This window comes from Spinacia oleracea, chromosome 2 (assembly GCF_020520425.1).
Source record: "Spinacia oleracea cultivar Varoflay chromosome 2, BTI_SOV_V1, whole genome shotgun sequence".
In the NCBI taxonomy this organism is placed as follows: Eukaryota; Viridiplantae; Streptophyta; class Magnoliopsida; order Caryophyllales; family Amaranthaceae; genus Spinacia; species Spinacia oleracea.
In genome coordinates, this window is record NC_079488.1 from 31,210,359 (window position 1) to 31,227,627 (window position 17,269).

General features: G+C 40.1%; 1 long non-coding RNA gene and 1 pseudogene across 1 annotated transcript; both read left to right on the top strand.

Moving 5' to 3' along the window:
- The window catches only part of LOC110774649 (glucose-1-phosphate adenylyltransferase large subunit 1-like), a 46,098-nt pseudogene extending 30,341 nt beyond the window's left edge, over positions 1-15,757 (top strand).
- Positions 15,758-15,973: 216 nt separating this feature from the next.
- On the top strand, positions 15,974-17,031 carry LOC130466863 (uncharacterized). The gene is made up of 3 exons (XR_008927006.1): positions 15,974-16,241; positions 16,357-16,395; positions 16,897-17,031. It is a non-coding gene; the product is annotated as an uncharacterized lncRNA (long non-coding RNA).
- Positions 17,032-17,269: the final 238 nt, after the last annotated feature.

The following is a 17,269-nucleotide window of genomic DNA, read 5'->3' on the forward strand; positions in this document are numbered from 1 at the left end:
AATTATATAATTCCGATGAGTTTTGGTCGGCAAATTAACAGTTGGAGTTAATTACAGCTTACAAAATACTTGTGAGGTTGATTTGTTATATTTGAAAGTTAAGGGACTAATTTGCACATAAGACACAAGTAATGGGGTTAATTTGCCACATTCGCCTGAAAGGAACACTATCTAACATTGAAGTTTTCTAAATGTTAAGTGGTTTGTGACCAAATTGATCAAATTGGAAAAAGGTTACACAATATAACCATTTTTAGTATTAACACATAATATGTCAATACCAATAACGCAAATAACTTGTTTTAGTACTCCTTAGTAGTATATTGGAATATTAATACCACATTAATCTCATTACCAATATCAAATTAATAAGTCTCAATAAGAGTCACATGCGTCCATTTTAAAGACAAAACACTTTTGACATAGACTTTTTCATCTAAAACCGGCCCCTATAGGGAAGAAGTAACGACAAAACTACTAGTAGTTCATTGGTGGCAAGAAAAGACGACGGAGAAGGTGTTACTAAGAGAATGATCGAGTGTAGTATTGTGATGCTTTAAATCCACATTATAATCTAATCAAAGGCGTGCCGGTAATGATGTTATAAACTGGTATAAAGGATTGCCTAAAGATCTAATATGTTCCTCTTTTCTTTAACATAATCAAATCATTGATGCACTATTTTGGGTATAACTAATCATTAGACTTCTAACCTTTCTTCCTCTTTGGCTTGATGTATGATGTCAGCATTAGGTATGCACTGTTCGTCATTTCCATTGTTTCCAACTCTATATGCGATACAGAGTTAGGCGTGTTCTTTTCACCTTATTCTTATTGCTTATTAGGCCAGAAATTAGAAAAATTACTCAAAGGCCATGTGAAGAGAACAAAGCCTTCTAGTTGTTATTTAAGTATAGTACATCACAAGTTTCAATAAGTTTCAATATAATCATGTTCACTGACTTTTATCTACCTAGGTTCATTAATTAAGTTTTAATCAGATCCAATAAGATTACTATCTCAAGCTTATCCTCAGGTCAATTAGATTTAATAAATTCCAAGTTCAAAAAAAAACAATTCTTATCAGGTGAAGATAATACCCCTTACACCCCTAAAATCTATCCCTAAAACGAGCGAAGTCGCTCTCTAATGTGTTTGTAAGTCGATGACTAAGTGATTGTGTGAGGGGGTCGAAAAAGCACGAGGCTAATTGTAGACACCTACTTTTGTCCCCATTCCCGCAAGGGAAAGGTTCGATGATGAAAGCATAAAAACTTCACTTGACAACGCATCTCCTATAAAATAAACGAATCTCGATTCCCCATTTCATTTCACCCGAAACCTGCTATTTATGGAAACCTGCTAAAAATAGTAATTGCCGTAAAAGGTAGCTTCTAAAAGTGGCAAAATCATAAAAGATAGAAACCTGTCAGAATTAGGCGTTGCATTCCAACATAAATCCTAAATGAGATAGAAAACTGTGAGAATCCTATTCCTAAAAGGATTCGGAAATAAGAGTTACGTATTAATTAAAATCCTAACGAGCTTAGAGTTCGTAACGGGCGCAGACGCATTCCGTCACAAATTGATACGCACTAAAAGACTCAAATTAATCTCAAACTCTACGGATTTTAGAATCCGAATCTGACTAAACAAAAACTGCCCAGACCCTATTTTCAACGCCTGGCTCTGGGCGCCGAAATCTTCGGCGCCCAGGCCTGGGCGCTGAAAATACCTGGGTACGTTTCTTTTCCTAATTCTTTGTGGATTAGAACTCTGCAATTCTATCTTTCCACGAACTCTTCCCTATAAATAGACCCCTAGTTTCGACGTGAAAGGACACACCAACACATAATATGCTCTGAGTATTGACTCTAAACCCCTTAGCCTAAGCCTCTCGCTGCGAAACTGTTCACGCGTTCTGTCGCAATCGATCCATAAATCGAACAGAACATATCCTGTCCCATAATCGAGATTCGTTAAATAAAAAGGAGAAATAGGAAAGTCAAAGTGGTTAGTTTTCTGAGAACCCTGACGCACCTCTCAAGGGTGCGTCGTAATGTGTCCCTTTTCGATGATTTAACTGCTTTCCTCACCCCTTTTTATGAACTGTTAAACTAACCTAATATGATTGTTCTATCACACCTAATAAATATAATATTTTTGGGAAATCGGATTATCATGCTAGGTCCCTTAATGATATTTAAATCAGATAATCACGATCGAATTAGTATTATATGCTGCATATTGCTAAAATCAAAGCAGATTAGTTTAATAGTTAACGCATGTCCCTTCAATTATTTATGCTGAGCTAGTAAGGATATCCTGCCTCTGGAGTTATCGACGAGCGAAGTACTCCTCTCGGTAGTTACAGTCCCCCGAACCCTCAATCTCTACCTTGCGGGTGTATATTGAGAGATCCCCACACCAGGGATCACAAGGGAACCTACGGCCGTCGTGGTCAAACATAATTGCACTCCCTTTATGTCACGATAACCGGGTTTTGTCAGTTTTTCTCATTATCGTTAAAAACTGAATGGCGACTCCTATATTACTAGTCAATTGGGTGTATACTCACAGGAAATCCAATTAAACTTGATTGAATAAAAAGAATCGTCACACCCACGAGGGACAGGTCACACATTAGCCTCGCGCTTTTTCGACCGCCTCACAGTGGCGACTCCACTGGGGATAGTGAAGGAAATACTCGTGCTTGTAGGTAATCAAAATAGCCGAAGGGTGAAACGATCCTACCCCGCGTTTATTTCCCCATCAAGTTGGGACGGCCTGAAAATCAGCATATTAATGTGAACGGGCAGAACATCATAACGAATCTCGGCTCCCTCGGGAGTTGGGACTAAGGATACCTTTTTTCGCCAATAGGGGGGTGCATACGCCGCGCATGTTTCCCACTCGGTACTTGTGCAGGTAGTACACATATCCCGAACCCAATCGCTCGCTCATTAGGTCCCTCTCGCCTGCATGCCCCCTTGGCTTGCACCTGCGGGTTGGCCTCTTGAGCGAAATTCGTCTGTTGAAGACACTACCTCGACCGGGGCATGTGTTGGATCTACGATAGAAGCGGTACCAAGCCAGGCGCAAATAAACTACCCATAGAAGCCTATCATAAACTACGTGGCATATTTAATTTTCAAATCCATGTTTGTAATGTAGTTATGTGTAGCGAAATATGTGATTGTGTGACAAACTATCTTAGAAAACCAATGACCTTAAAAATTGCCCAAACATTCATAGACTAACTTGCCAAAGTGTTATACCGAAACACGTGTTCCGCAAACCTGAATGGTCGCCACAAAACAAGCGACGCTCGGGATGGCCTGTAACGAATCCCACAAACGCTGTCACGCGTAAAGGACGTTATTAGGCAAGCACGCAAATCGAAGTCGCATAAACAGAAAATAGAAAACGAGAACCAGCCAGAGACGCATTTTCAACGCCCCTGGCTGGGCGCCAAAATTTCTCACGCCCACTGCTGGGCGCTGAAGTTGCTGCTTGACTTTCTGGTCAGGCGCAGCAGCCTCGGTGCCCAAGCAAAAAGAAAGTACGTAGCACAAAAAATGTTCATCAAAAGAATTGCTACGAGGGCGTAAGAAAAGCACTCGATTTCAAAAGGTGACTCGCGAAAAATTAATAACTCTTTGTGTCGTCGTTAGGCCTACTACGACGACAATGCTCGGCACCAAAACCGAACATGCTAACAACTATGAATGTCACACAGGCAAGTGTTTCGAAAATCCAAAGAATGACCAAAATAAAAAAAAAACCCCAAAAGTGTACCGACAGAAGAAAGAGCGAGAAAGTAAAAAAAAAAGCCAATTTAGAGAGTCGAAGTCTAGACTAAGTAATGCTTGAAACTCTGGGAACCTAAACTTTAGCTTATCTTATGCCTAGGACCGGTCCTGCCACTTGGTGCCGATCAGGGAATCAACGGCTAGTACGTCTCGAAGATACATCACCAACACCAGGTTTAGTAACCCCAAGCTCCGTCCGTCGTCCCTCATTTCAAGGATCTCCGCTTCCCCAACCTCGATTCGCACCTCCAAACATGTCCATCGAAGATTTGCGAGACCAGATGGTCCAAATGACCCAACTCATGGGCCAACTGAAAATGGAAAACGAAGCCTTAGCGGCTGCACAAGCCAAAAATGACCTCGGAAACGAGAAGAGGATCGAAAAAATGGTCCTACAGCAAACCATGGGGAGCAAATACTTCTCCCTCGAGCCTGAACCTTTTTCTGGCAAATTACCAGAAAAGTTCAGTTCATCTGACTTACCAAAGTTCAAGGCCACGGACAACCCCCGTGATCATCTACTGAGCTTTGTGAACACCATGAACTTGAAAGGCGTGGACAAGTCCATGTACCTACCTGCCTTTCCTTTGTCCTTGTAACCTGTGCCACTCAAATGGTACTATCACCAGGACCCTAAGCTCTTCCCCACTTGGGAAGACTTTGTCAATGTCTTCATCAAGCAATACTCGTCGAACATGGATTTCCAAGTCACCATGCGCGAGCTGGAAGTTCTCTTCCAAAAGAAAAATGAGGGTTTCACAACCTACTTTGCTAGATGGAGGGACCAGGCAGCCCAGCTAATCAATAGGCCTCCCGAAACAGAATTGGTCCAAAAATTCATTGACAACTTAGACCCGGCCTACAGGCAACACCTTAGGTACCTGGGACTCGACACTTTCAAGAGAGTCTATGATGTGGGAATAAAATCGAGGACGACCTTGCCAAAACCATACAGAGCAAACCTGCATATAAGACCAACACCTATAATCGGGGTAACACACCCCAAGCCCAACAAGTCCATGCTGTAGAAGAGGCTCCCGCCCGAAGATACCCTGCAAGATGGGTCCGAGACCGAAAGTTTGCCCCACTCGGGTCAACTTTGGTACAAGCCTTTGAAAGACTAACCAATCAAGGAAAGTTGAGACCTATAGGCCCCACCTGCGACCCTCCTGTCAAAAACAAATATTGGGTCGAAGGTACTTACTGCAAATTCCATCAAGGAAATGGGAATGACACTGAAAACTGCTGGTATCTAAAACATACGATCCAGGACATGATAGAGGATGAAGTAATACCTCTCCCTAACGTTGGCAAGCCCAACAACAACAAGAGCCCACTCGGCTCTTGTCACATCTCTCTCGACCAACCAGAGAATTTCGACCCCACGGTGTATATTACACCTCAAGGTGCACCACTCGCTGTGGTACCTATGGATCGAATCGAGGGGGAAGTGTGCGGTGTGTGGAACGATGATGCTGAAGATATTTACCTATCTCAAGTCTCGGGCCAGGACCTCTTCACTGAAACTTGGCCCGGGTATGCTCTCATTGACACCACCCCTCAGGAGCCCGAGGTCGACAACCTCACCCGATCCGGAAGGATATACCAACCGGATATTCACCCACCTCCTATGGGCGACATCCCGGTTAGGCAAACTCCTGAGAACGGGCGGCACGCCACCGTCGCGGAAGTCATTGAAAATCCTCTCCTGAAACAACTGAAAAGAACCAAAGCTGAGATTACCATCTGGGATCTTATGTGTACTTCAAAGGAACATCGCGAAAAGCTTATTCGCTCACTTGACCTCATCTCAGTACCCACAGATATCACACCTGACTCATTAGTTAGCCATGTCACGAGAGATGCCGGAGAAAAAGCCATAGTTTTCACTGATAAAGACTTACCCAAAGAGGGGGGTACTCACAATAAAGCCCTTTACTTAGTGGTTGGATGCAAAGGACAAAACATCCCCCTAGCGCTCGTAGATAATGGTTCGGCGGTTAATGTCTGCCCATTGCGAACCATTGCTTGGGGCTAGGAAGCGATGACTTCCAAACCTCCTCACAAGGGGTACGAGCTTATGATAACTCCCGAAGGCCTGTGTTGGGAAAAATCAACCTTACCATACAAACTGGGCCTGTGGCACGCACCACGGAGTTTCAAATAATCGACATCAAGCCCACTTTCAACCTACTCATGGGGCCACCTTGGCTCCATGACTTAGGAGGTGTGGCTTCAACCTTGCACCAAATGGTTAAACTTAACCATAACGGGGTAATACTAGAAATCCGCGCCCCTCCTCTCGACGTCAGTTGTACTATGGTTGGAACAGCCGAAACTGCAGATGACCTTTATGGGTTTCAAATGGAAGAAGCAATCCAGTTCATCGAAGATTATGATCCAGCATTTCTAGACCCGCATGCATCCCGAGTCATCCCTAGAATGCTGTTGGCTCAAGGTTATTTTCCAGGAACCCCATTGGGCATAAGGAAGAAGGAATGCACATTCCATCCTTTTCCGTACAAATCTACTCCCTTTGGCTTAGGCTATGAACCAACGGAGGAAGATATTGCTGACCACCTATCTAGGCTACGCCTTAACAAAGCCAAACAAACCACCCTCCTTCCCCCATATCAAAGGACCCTTAACGGGATGTTTGTTCGGGAAGGAGAAGAACACCCATGCTGTGATTTCCCTGAACCCTTCGTTCAGGATGGCCTGCTAAAACCCGGATTTGAAATTTTCCATGACTGCCACACCTTGGATGAGGCACCCCACCCCACCAAGACTAAAACAGCTGAAATATTGGACAACCAGGCTCTATGGACATTGTTTAACGAATCGAGGCCTATGGAGAACGAGACTGCGATGACTACCCTAGGTTTACAAGATGAAAGTTTCGATCCAACCCGGTTAATCTCTCCTGCATCAACACTAGAAGAGGTCGAGAACGGATGGGTGAAGACATATCAGTGGGTCAACGCAAAAGGAATGGAATTCAAGATGAGTACCGGTGAAGGACCGAAGTTTTATGAGACTAAACCCCAGGCTTGAGCCACATAGAGCACCATTAGTAAAAAAGCGCCTAGTAGTTCTTTAGATTGATAGAAAAAAAATAATAGAGACTTTAGATGGTCCTAAGGCCCTTGAAAATATGGGTCAGATTTATTTCAGTGTGTTTTCCTTACTTTCCAAATCAATAAAGGCGTAATAATTTCCTAAATTTTTTATTCTAACACTAAATAAACACCAAATGTACTTGCAAAATAAAAATAATAATAAAGAAACAGCCCACTATAGGCCCAACAAACAAAGCCCACTCGGTTTTGAAACAATGCCATGTGAACCAGTTCCCGAAACCCACAAAATAAACCACACTATCCCATCCTCAAAACCTAAAAAGCCAACCAATGTCATCATGAGAGCCAACCCATGCAACCCAAAATCAAAAAAGAAATCAAAAATTTAAAACAAATGCAAATGTTACCAAAAAAATAAATTCATAAAACGTAGAACCCACCGACAGCTTTCACATAAGATTCCATCATACCGTCCACAAAGATCTTCATAAGTTCCGCACCCTAACTCCATTTTCAAAACTGTTTTGGGTCACCAATAGAAAAAATTAATCTGGACAAAAATGCGTTTCACGCTAACAGTAAAAAAACCTCCAAAACAGCCTCAAAATTAACTTTAACTATGAAGCAAAATATCAAGGCACAAAAAAAAAACGAAATAAAAATAAACGCAAGAACATGTGAAGCAAAACGTCAAAATTGACCGCCCAAGTTATTTTCAGCGCCCAGGGCTGGGCGCCGAAATTTCTGACGCCCCAGCCTGGGCGTTGAAACTCTCTGCCTGCCAAAGTTCTCCTTTTTTCGAAAAATGCTCGTCATTTTATCCGCACACAACGGAAAAATAACGAACACTTGGGGGGTACAGCGTATCCAAATAGGTTTACCAACAAATTGGTCGAATATTACGCAACCTATGGAAAACGGCAGATGAAAATAATGGCAAATACTTCACTCATTTGACCGATTAAGTAATATGTTTCCACTTCAGAACATATCTACCAAAATCCGGCATACTAGAACTTATTCTAAAGCTAAGAACTACGCGCGACCTGATTCTGACAAGATACGTAGGCAATCCTTACCAAGGATTCGGTCCAAATAATAATAACAAAATTATATTCTTTGTGTAAAAAAGTGTTAGACACATAAACAAAATTGAATGGGAACTAAAAATATGCCTTTATTAAAATATAATAAGAAGGAAAACAAAGTGCTAGGAATAAAAACAAACACAACTGAAATAAATAAAGGGCACCTACACCCTAGCAAGAACTACACTACTCTAGTTCTTCTGGATCATCAAATAAAGTCTTGTAGAGAGCAATGTTCGCAGGATCCACCCCCACAGTCTTCTGCGCTGCCCCAATATTAATCTCCATAAGAACCGGCTCTTGGACACTAACTTCCAAAGATGTCAAAGCTTTAGAAACATTCTCAGTTATAGCCTGCTCAGCCTCAAGGGCACAAACAGTGGTGGGAGAAGGATTACTATCATCGACTGGACCAGCCACTGTTTCTACAGGCGGCTGAGCCTTCCTAACCCATACATTGTTCCGGCGACGGTCTCCGCGAGAGCTTGCATTTCTTTTAACAACAGCAGGCCCCTTCATGTTAGGCACCTTTTTAGGCCTGACACTGGAACGGGGAAAAACTTCCTTTCGCTTTCGATCAGGACGAGCTTTCACAGTCTTAAAACTATAGGTACGAAGTTTGGCAGAATCAGGACCCTCATACTTAACACGAATACGAGGTATCAAAAGCTCAGCCGGCTCTCCATTACGAGCCTCGGTCCTCACATCCTTGTCATCGGAACTCATCCACAACTTATAGTTTTCAGAAAGACCCACAAACCCATTTGTAGCTACAGCCCAACGCGGGAGACCATCATAATACCTAGCCCACGCTAAGACCCGTGTTTGTGCAAAGGAGCTACCTTAGGTGGTACCGTATCAGAAAAGGGGATAGTCTGCCTTAAACCATATTGACGCATGACTCGGTAAGGGAAAATATAAATGGGACAAGATAGCCCCAACAAAGAAATATAAACCGATACATCAGACCCCCCTGTCATAGTAGTCAAACCCCACCATGGTACCACCCACTTAATAGAACAAATGCCGTAAGTAAAAAAGGAGGTCCATTGGGCCTCGTCCTGGCCTTGGTGCAAGTATTTTCGGTTACCCAAAGCTATAGGGCGATAATGTTTAGGATCGGCAGGAGCTTCCAAAAGTCTAAGCCGTTCCGCAAGCCAAATCTGCAAAAACAGGTACAATCGAATCAAAAGAATGAAAAGAAAGAAAAAAGGGGCGCAGTTTCAACGCCCAGGACCAGGCGCCGAATATTCCAGCGCCCAGCCCTGGGCGCTGAAACTCAGCCCCAAGCAAAAGAAAAGAAAAGTGGCGTATATGTGCGCAAAGAAAAAAGTAGATTACCTGCAGTAATAGGGGGCTTCCCTTAAAAATTTCGGATTTGGCATCCTTCTTCAGCTCATCCGCACTCAGCAAAGTCTCAGCAACAACCAACGGCATAATAGAATAACAACTTTCCATCTGGCTAATCAAGGGGATCAGCCTTATGTCACCGAACTCACCATTATTATTCGACAGCAAATAAGGATTCAACAAGCAAAATACAAGGGCTCGAATGTTCAATTTTTGTTCGGTCATATTCTTACTAGGCCTAAAATGATGTTTTACGAGTTTTGCCAAGTTAACCTTATCATCTACAACAAGTTCAGCAAACATGTTATCATCTAACCCTAGGAAAGCCCTTATGGTTGTTTTACCCTCTTCAACAGTGCCAGGGGTAACAGGAGTAGCATTAGTAGGACAACCAAGGATCGCAGCAAATTCATCAGGCAAAGGACATATTTCATTGCCCCGAAAGGAAAAAACATGATGATCGGAGTCCCAAAAGTTTAGGGCAGCATGCAGAAAATTATAATCAATATTAATTTGTTGTAAGCCTAAAAGTGCCTCTAAGTGGTATTCTTTTAACAAAGCTTTTTCTGTGGGAGTAAGGGCTCGTAGCCAACGCCTAACAGTCCGTTGGAGTGAGAAAGTAGGGATCGACATGGCAAAAGCAGTAAATAATTAGAGCACAGCAAAAAAACGAGAGAGAGAAAGAATTTGAGAGTGGTGGAAAAGAAGGACGTACCCAACCCCTATATATAGCTGAACGCACCCAATAAACATCATGATCCCATTCGGAAACGTGTTTAGAAATCCGAAAATCAAATATTACCAGGAAAGAAATTTCAGCGCCCACCACTGGGCGCCGAAATTTTTAGCGCCTCAGCTTGGGCGCTGAAAATGCAGCCCATGTTAGGTTATGATACATATGACAATTCATAAATCATGCGGAAAAACCATAAAGCCAGGAAAGCATATTATTTACACATAATCATTTAGCATAGTTTAGATGCATACACTTTGTTGCGTGCCTTCCCTAGCTGCGCCCGAACCAAACAAGAACAAGTCTTTTAGGACTCCAAATGTCGTCCCTCCGTAGATAGTCCACAGCACGTCCGGATCCGCCTTAAGCTTGACCAACTAGGATCGCCCTTAAGGTACTTAGAATTTTCGGCTATTGTAGGCAATTATATGACTGAATTTTTGCTCTCAAAAATCACTTTGAATACTTGAATCGTGTTTTCAAATAATGACCCTAGGCCCTTATTTATAGAGGTATGGAAAAGGAATTGTAATCCTACTAGGATGTGGATTTGTTAATTAGAACTTTATTAGGACTCCAAATAACAAAGCAAATCTAATAGGATTAGGATTTTAATCTTCGCACGAATCCTAATAGGATTAGGATTTCCCGCACACGCATCGTACAAGCCGTGCACCCGCGCAGGCCTTGCGGCCCACGACAAGCGCACAACCCATGTGCGGTGCTGCGCGCGCGCGCGCCCTTGGCTGGGCCTGGTCGAGGCGTGCGTTGCTGCGTGCGGCTCGTTGGGCGATGGCCTGGCTTCGTGCTGGGCCTTCGTCTAGCGGGCCTCGTCCGATGCTAATTCGTACGATACGCTTCCGATTAAATTCCCGATTCCGGAATTCATTGCCGATACGAACAACATTTAATATTTCCGATTTCGGAATTAATTTCCGTTTCGAACAAATATTTAATATTTCCGTTTCCGGAATTATTTTCCGATTCCGATAATATTTCCGATTCTGACAATATTTCCGTTTCCGGCAATATTTCCGATTCCGGCAATATTTCCATTTCCGATAATATTTTCCGATACGTACCATGTTTCCGTTTCCGGCAACATCTACGACTTGGATAATATTTATATTTCCGATACGATCCATATTTCCGTTTCCGGCAATATCATCGTTTCCGGAGTATTCATTTGTTGCCTGTGACGATCTCAGCTCCCACTGAAACCAAGATCCGTCGATTGCGAATATCCATAGATGGAGTATTTAATGCCATTAAATACTTGATCTGTTTACGTACTATTTGTGTGACCCTACGGGTTCAGTCAAGAGTAAGCTGTGGATTAATATAATTAATTCCACTTGAACTGAAGCGGCCTCTAGCTAGGCATTCAGCTCACTTGATCTCACTGAATTATTAACTTGTTAATTAATACTGAACCGCATTTATTAGACTTAACATAGAATGCATACTTGGACTAAGGGCATTATTTCCTTCAGTCTCCCACTTGTCCTTAGGGACAAGTGTGCATTTCCTAATTCCTTTGTCGCTCGATGCTTGCTCTTGAACATAAGGTAAGAGTTGTCATCCTTATTATGTCCAGAGGTGTTTCTCGGTTTCAGAGTTCAACTGATCAAATAAACAGATAATCATAGCCTATGATTCATCCGAGCACGGCCATGCATTTCACAGTTTCTAGCTCTCCGAGTGGCCTTGTACAACTTTTAAGCATCTCATCCCGATTTATGGGAGGACAATCCCAATCTTGCGATCTTGAGATTAGACTTCGTTTGATAGGTGAGTACCTAATCGTTGCCTTTATAGCCTCCTTTTACGGTGCGACGGTTGGTCAACGTCAAAGCAACCAGTTCTCAAACAAGTAATCTCAAATCACTCAGGTATTGAGGATTTAGTGTCTAATAATTTTAATGAAATTTACTTATGACAGATTTTCATCTCTTACAGTAAAGTTTCATAGGTCTTGTCCGATACTAGTCTTCCCAAAGTATGTATCTATGCAAATGATTATGACATTGCCATGTCCACATAGTTCAAGAAACAGAACTACTAGTCATCTTGCATTCTAATCGTCTAACGTTTTCTATGCGTCCAATTTTATAGAAAACTCCGACTAGGGACCATTTTCAACCTTTGACATTCAAGTTCACTTGATAGACATTTCTTAGTCACAGGACTGGTCCTGACAGTCTATCTTGAATATATTGTCAAATTGAAGGGACTCATCATTCAATACTAAACCAAGATTAAATGGAATATGAAAATCCATTTCATATATGATAAATGTTCAACCCCAATGTTTTACAACCATGGGCCTTAAACCCATCTTTAAAACAGTTCATGGAATTTCAAAGCTATGTTTGATTTCCAGTGCTACAATGTGAGTGTTGCTTCTCACTTGTTGCATAGGTTTAGTTATCATGCTTTGCCAATCTTAATATCCTTTTCATCGAATGATTTTCGAGATATGATGATAAGATCTTTTGAGTTTGTTTATTATGTGATCTAGTCTTTCTTACTTAAATAGTGGTTCTACGCATTTTCCAATGAAGAACTATTAAGTCAACAGACATGTGATCTACCCAAGTTCAATGAAGAACTCTTTAACATAAACAACCCTGTTTTATTGCTTCTTAGGCAATAAGTACTTTTACTTCAACTTTATAGGTTGCTAGTGATGCTTTGTTTGGAATTACTTATCCAAGCAGTTCAAAGATATGTGGAATACTTTACGGCTGTATCTTAGACCATAGAAATTAATATTTTAATATCCCACGCAACAACTCATGGTTTCCAATCCATGTTGCCATTTCAAAACACGATGCTCTATAGCTCGTCCTTATCAATGGTTAACTCCAAAGGGTCTTGCTTGATCCTTTGCCACACTACTAGAATTTGCAGTTTTAACGACAACCAATTAACGACGAAATGAATTTTTTGTCGTTAATAGTCTATTTGCACTATGTTACTACGACAAGCCTAATTGTTGGTAGCAATTGGTTAAAACTAAGAATAAAAAAATTTAATAGAACTGTCGTTAATGTGAACAAGTATAATAAGAAAAAAACTCGGCAATTCTCTCATTCAATAATGCAATTCTCTGAAAATCTTTCAAACCCTAAATCTTCTTCCTCAATTTTCATCAATCTTCAATCTCCTTCCAAAACCCTAATCACAAAACTCACGATTCACATGTAATCGAAAAACAAAATTAATAAGAAGAACAAAAAAGCAAGACAGAAGAGGAATGAAATCAGGGAATTGAAGCTGCTATAGTTGGAGTTTGCTACGAAATCTACGAAATTGAAGGTTTAATCATCCGAGTTGGTATGTTTCGAATTTGGTTTTGGGCGTTTTTATGGTTTGTTGATGTGCCCATTACACACTCTCTAATCAGAATTCATCAATAAAATTAGTTATTTTTGAGGCTGGATTTTTAATTGCAATTCGGGGCTCATTTTTGCTTGAAGGTTTGTTTTGAATTTTTAATCTGATTGATTTCTTCATGAAAATTTTAATTCAGTGTTGTTTTTGTTCAATTTGGTAATGAATTTTTGTGGGCATTTGTTTGAAATGGAATATGTATGTTACGGTTCATAAAATCTAAGATGAGTTTGTTTGATAGCTTGTTGATTTTCTGTCCTTAAATTGCTCTTTCCAAAAATTAATCGACTGTGAATTGCTATGCTCAAGTCCTTGAACTTCAATTTCCTAATGTGTTTTCCATAGAGCGGAACAAGATATAAGGTTAACATTCTGTCTTTCTTGATGATATTATCTGTAATTCTGTAGATTATAATATTTTTTATCTTTGATCTCTCGTACTTCTGTATTTTCTGGTGTGTTTTTCCTCCTGAATAGACATAGAACTTGCAGCTAGTCTTGCTCGGTTAATATTGGTCTTGCTACTATCTATAGCTGTTGTAATTTGTTAGATTATTATATGCTTGCAGTGATCTACCTAAATTTGTGATGCAAGTCCCCAGTGTGGTACGTGTCATTATCGAAGTATATTCCATTGGCCATCTTTATTGTCCTCCTCCTTGCTGCCTTGTTCATCAACAATTACTTCCGCCTTGTTATCTTTTATTGTCTGTTCAGCTAGATTTGTTGCCTATATGCAGGCATGGTGTATCTGCATTGGAGTTTGATAATCAGGTATGATATGAACCAGTAAAATCTCAGTCGTTACTTAAGTTCTGGCTAATGATCTATGACTGAAAATATCATTATCATTCTCTACATTAGTTCTATGCATTCCGTGAATCATGTTCACGGAGCTAGAGTTGTCCTGTTTTGCAGTGTAAATTAGTTTGTCGGAATAATGTTCATTAATTGTTAACCATGCTGGATAAAGACAATGGCTTCTTTCCCAATCCTGTGCGAGTCTCTACTCAAATAGGTAATACCAATGCCTCTTGATGCAAGAAGACCTAAGAAAAACCTCACACACCTCATTTCAGTGTGATGGAAAAGAAAAATATTACTCAAATGAAAGATATTTCTTAACCTTCTCATTACTTTGTCTTTATAGTGACTCTGTAGTTGGAGACGACTCATTCACCTATTCTTACGTTTTTTCCTATCTCTTATAGGACCACCAGTACTAAATTCTCCTATACTTATTTCAGAAGAACTACTAAATCTACAGCCATCTATGGATGTCGTCGCTGAAGATCCATCCATTAACATGTTCTACTTGTGATAATTTTTTCTTCTCTTGCTTGCTTGTTGGTCTCTCACATCATGTATGTGTTTGTTAACTTGTTTGTACTGCGAGAAGGAAAATCTGCCTATCTAGGTGTTTGCTTGAGACGATCTTTTCTTGAATGGAAACCTTTACTTGTGTTCTTGTGGATCAGTATGCGTATTGGTATGAAGAATTTCATGTATTATGTTACCCTGATATGTTTCTTTGTACTTTCCACAGGATAATAAACAGAAGATCGCTGATTTTCTTTCTTCCCATCCAAGAGTTACGAAGGTTAACTATGATGGGCTTCCTGATCATCTTGGACGGTCTTTGCATTATTCCCAGGTGTTTTAAACGTGCTACAATGCATGGTACAGCCTGATATGATACTCTATATGCTAGCGTTTTATATTTCTGCCTTAAGATAAAAAGATTTGCATACTTGTTGCAGGCAAAAGATGCAGGATCTGTGCTTAGTTTTCTAACCTGTTCTACGGCTCTTTCAAAACACATTGTGGAGAAAACCAAGTATTTCAGCATTACTGTCAGTTTTGGTAATTTTACTCACTCATATTTAGCTAGAAACTAAATTATCTGTGAGGGATTTAACATTTCTTGAATCCCGCTGCATAATTTGGCATCTTTGGTTTTTTGGGTGTCCATAAATGAGCACTTATATAAACCTGTAACTTGATATAAGTCATTTTAGCTAACTAATGTTAGTTTCTTAACTTGGAATGTTAGTTTCTGCATAAGGAAGTGTGAAATCACTTATAAGCTTGCCTTGCTTCATGTCGCATGCTTCCATACCAGCTGCAGTTCGTGAAGCTAGAGGTTTGACCGAAGATCTTGTCCGCATTTCAGTCGGCATCGAGGATGCGAATGATCTAATTGCTGATCTGGATCATGCCCTGAAAATAGGACATGTTTGGCAAATTTATGTTATTTTAACTGTGAATATTCCAATTAAAGTACAATATTCCAATTGATGACTAATAAATAATTGTACACGAGATTAATATTACTGAAATATTGATCAGTTTGAAAATTGTCCGTCCTATTTTCAGGTGAAATTAATCAGCAGCACCAAGGTAAACAAAGGAAAATAAAAATAATTCTTATAGTGATTGTCATTATTGGAATAGCTACAGGCCTACAGCTGATGTACTCATGTACTCTATATGGAGGTGGAAGTGTCGAAAAAATGGTATTCCTCCCTTTTAACTCATTTGTACTGCACTATTTTGAAACTTGATTTCTGGCTATATTCTCTGAAAGGACATTGTTGTTGTAGTAATGATGAGATTTTAAAGCAAGGATATGCTATTGCAAAACTCAAAACCTAAAGATGGAACTAGTAAAGTGGAAGTTGTAGATTTACCAGTGTTCGGATTGGAAAAGTTGGCAATCGCGACAGACAATTTTCAGGAAATTAACAAGCTTGAGCAAGGTGGTTTTGGCACATTATACAAGGTAACTGCAAAAAAGTGAAGGGACACTTTTTTTAGTTTTTACTTAAATGATGTTCATTTTGTGTGCGGGTGATTACCAGGAACTGACAATCTAAAGATAATATGTTTGATTGCAGGGAAAATTAGAAGATGGACTGCATGGACAGAGAAAATAGGTAAATCTTCCTCGTCCCTTGCATTATTATAACTAGTCCACTGTGACCCCAATCGGCTAAGGTTTACCTGTAAATTAATGTAGGCTAGGGTAGAGAAACATCAGAAACATCAAAGTTGATCAAAGAATAAGTAAAAAAACAAATATCATCCCTCTCCTTGACTAAGACAAGATTCTTTGTAGTTTCAGTCATATTTTCCTCGCATTTCATCACTTACACATTGTGGACTCCAGAACGACAACAATACACTTTAAATATGATGAACTGTTTGCATCATATCATCTTGCTCTAGGTTTGCGTATCAAGGAAAACGTATTGGAGTATGCTGCATTGCTGAATGCTGAAAATTGTTCAAACTTGAGCATTAGGCCCGTATAACTAAAAAATACAATTTGTTCAAAGATGTGGTTGCGTTCCATGAATAGCATCTTGTTCTGCTCTCACATTATTATATATAATCAATCGAATATCTGAAATGTCTGCTCCTTGCATCGTATACAGGTTACCAAAACTGAGACCAGCTCAACATATAGCTTCCTAAGGCAAGAAGGATGTTACTATTCAAACTTCACAGGCTGGATCAGAAATGCAAAATTAGGTTGAAGCCGCTACACATCAGTTTTAGATATTTGGTGCAAATTTTCATATTTTTTGTTCAAGAACAAGGAATATTTAGATTTAACTCTTAGTATAGAACAAGTTATTTGATCTTATTAGTTTGGTTGTTTTGACTCATTGAAATTGTTTATTAATTATAATACATATTTTGTGATTGATTACGTTTAATCTAAATTTAGTGTATTATTCTGTATACTTTTTATGATTTTGAATAAATTGCAGGTTATAAATATTTTTCATATTAACGACAAAATAT